Source organism: Vitis vinifera, chromosome 13, assembly GCF_030704535.1.
Source record: "Vitis vinifera cultivar Pinot Noir 40024 chromosome 13, ASM3070453v1".
In the NCBI taxonomy this organism is placed as follows: Eukaryota; Viridiplantae; Streptophyta; class Magnoliopsida; order Vitales; family Vitaceae; genus Vitis; species Vitis vinifera.
The window spans coordinates 2,800,680-2,803,852 of NC_081817.1; the positions used below are offsets into that span (position 1 = coordinate 2,800,680).

General features: G+C 35.3%; 1 non-coding gene across 1 annotated transcript; it reads right to left on the bottom strand.

Annotated features, from left to right (window-relative positions):
• Nucleotides 1–464: 464 nt before the first annotated feature.
• TRNAP-AGG (transfer RNA proline (anticodon AGG)) lies at nucleotides 465–536 on the bottom strand. Its single transcript has one exon. It is a non-coding gene; the product is annotated as a tRNA-Pro (tRNA).
• Between the last annotated feature and the right edge of the window lie 2,637 nt (nucleotides 537–3,173).

A 3,173-nucleotide genomic window follows, 5' to 3' on the forward strand; every position in this document is an offset into this window, starting at 1 on the left:
TCAGCATTTAAGTCCCTTGTAAAAGGTGTAGACATGCTGTTTATCAAAGAATTCTTCTTTAGAGGTGCAATGTCAATGGCTAAGAGCACAAGAGCAAGGCATTTGAACAAAGAAAAAGCAGTAGTGGTGTAACATCATGCTAATGAGATTCACAGACCTGGATTCATGTTGCTATGGTGGCAACCATAGCACCATGGTTAGTGTCAACAAACAGTCCTTTACTGTTACATTTGAGATATTTGGACATTTCAGTGTGAGACAACATATCTGCAAAGAACGTATGCAACCAATATGGACACAATTGCAAATGACTCTGGTAACCTATATTGATAGGGAATTTCAGTGTGAGACAACATATCTGCAAAGAATGTAAGTGACCAGAATGGACATATTTAGTTGAAAATGACTCTGTGACCTTATAAAATAGAGGTCAACATATGGACCAAAAAAAATACATAAATCTTGGGGCATTCCGAGAATTGAACTCGGGACCTCTCGCACCCTAAGCGAGAATCATACCACTAGACCAAATGCCCTTTGGCTTTTGGAAGTTTAGATTAATTCTACACGTACAGCATCTGAAATATGTCTGCTTTATAAAACCTAACACAGCCTATTAAAAGAGGAAAAGGAACCTCAGTCATGTTGTAATGGCTCTGCTTACAATTAATAAAAAATGTGCACAGTAATGCATTAGTTATACAATGCATAATGCTGCAGGCAGGTTACATAGAATAATAAACCACATCTTTTAACACAGAAATGTGAAAAATATAATTCAATTAATAATCTGAAAATCACTTGGCAAATGGCATTAAGTAGAACCAGAATTCGGAAAGCCAAAAGAGACAGCCCTTCTAGTAAAAACAGTCCCTCAGGAAGCAATGTCAACTTCACAATGGACAATGTCAACTTTTGGACAATTTCAAAGGGAATGCCACAATCCAAACGAGTGGACATGAACAAATGCATATAATATATACAAGCATTATTAAAGAAACCCAAAAGGTTTTCAAGCAGAGGTAAAGCAATCACCTTCATCCACTCAATTTGGATGGAATCAATGGTGAAATATCCTGGATACCAATCAAGTCCTTGCACACAGCTACAAATTTGAGGGTGGTGCACATCACAATACATATAAAAATCTGTTTTATACAACAAAAAGTAAAGGAAAATATACACAAATATCCCTTAAAATTCCTCAATCCAAAAATTTCATAAAATAATTCTGTTTTTTTTTTTTTCCCTAGTAAGAACTCATAGAATATAGTATTCTATTTAAGAAATCCATATCCCTAATTTCATTCAAGTAGGATTTGCTTTCCTATGGTAAGAAAGCATACAGCTAAGCTAACAACAAAGAAGAAGAAGAGTGAATAGTAGGAAAAATGAAAACAACACACACACACACACAAAATTTTGTGGACTGCAATCTAGAAAACATGTCACACGGCATGCTAGTGTATATGCAGTATGAATACTTTTCTAGCACATGAACAAATTCTTCTAAGGAAAAATGATTTATGACTATAAATTTGAGGTTTTTGAGGGGAAAAAAAAGGTATTTGGATTCTCCGTAGCTTTAGATGAACAAGTAAGTAATCTGCAAGTTTTTCAAATTAAGAAACTTCTGAAGGAGCTTTCAAATATTTCTTTCCAAAAATTTAGAAAATTGAGGTTTTTGATGTGAACAATTCAATTCAAATGGTTGCCATGAATTACTTTGGGGACTTCTAGATTGCTACTTGTACAGATCCAAGCTTGTTATATGCAGCTAAGTAGACTTATCTTAAAAGTAGTACAATAAACAGGGTTTACTTATAGCTTTTTTGCCTGTAGAAGGTAAGGAACATGTTTTTTGGATGGCCCGTCCAGCATATAGTTTCAGATGGGCCACATCTCAGGCAAATGGCAGGCCAGCGGCAGCCCATAAGGTCAGACCATTTCATCCTGTTTTATTTTAGTACTGGAATTTTCTACATCATCCACTATTGTTATCCTTTTCTAATTTTCTATTAACGAGGAAAAGGCGATACACTAATCAAAATTTTCCCCAAATATATATCATACTTATTCAAGAGTAATGATTGGACCAAGCTCAAGCACAAGTTTAACAATGCATAAGGATTAGATTGGACAGCAAAGCCAATGCTAATAGGAAGGATCTTTAGTTTTAAAATAGAATCCAGACACAATCCATCAACTGACAGCAACAACCTAAGCAACACAAGATTATGAAAAGAAAAGGATATATTGGAAAAACCTAATCCAGCCAGTCACATTTTCACTTGTTCAGTCACAGTAGAGTGATAAGTTCAGAAACATTGAAACATAAACTTCTGATTAACCAATCTGAAATCTAATATGATAGGTAACTAGGTCATACCTTGAAATTTAATATGCATACCAGTAATTTTTCAGCAATCCAAATACTAGAACAAGTAGTAGAGCTAATGTTTTAAGACAAGTTCAAGCATCTACTGAATAATTGAAACAGTCATGGGTATTTGAAATGGCTGTTTCCAGTTCCATTCCTGGACAAGGAAGATGAAAAGTTAGGGAAATTTCAACCACAAGCATAATAGGAATCCGAAGCAGCCAGCCATCTTTGAATTGAAAGCTCTAAATGACAATGTCATCAATTGCCTAATAAACCAACAAAAAAATCCAGACAGAAGATCTATATTAACAGTACAAATTCTATTATTATAAGTTGTCTCATTGTAGGTCAATGAGGCATGCACCATCATTACCATGACAAGGGTCTTCTCCTTTATAAGCAGTGCCCCACTTTTGGCAACTGTTTCTCATAGAAAACACTATAAAACTCTTGCTGATATTGTAGTCCTCGAAAGAGCTGCTGAAGCTTTTTGACAGTGGGAGATACATGGGATGCAAATTGATAGTTAATTGAAAACACTGTAAATGATAGAGCATAAAGCGATTGCTCTAATAGTTTCATATCGATCATTTGACATATCCTGACAAAAAATTACCACGGTTTGACATCAAGCGAGTCACTGCACAACAACCACTATATGTGGAAAGTACACCTCTCACTCCAGTACTGCAATCAGTTCAGTATTATTCAGAAACTTAAACCAGGTGCAAGACAATGATTTGGGTATCCCTTAAAATGGATAACATGGGGATACCTGAGTGGAAAGACC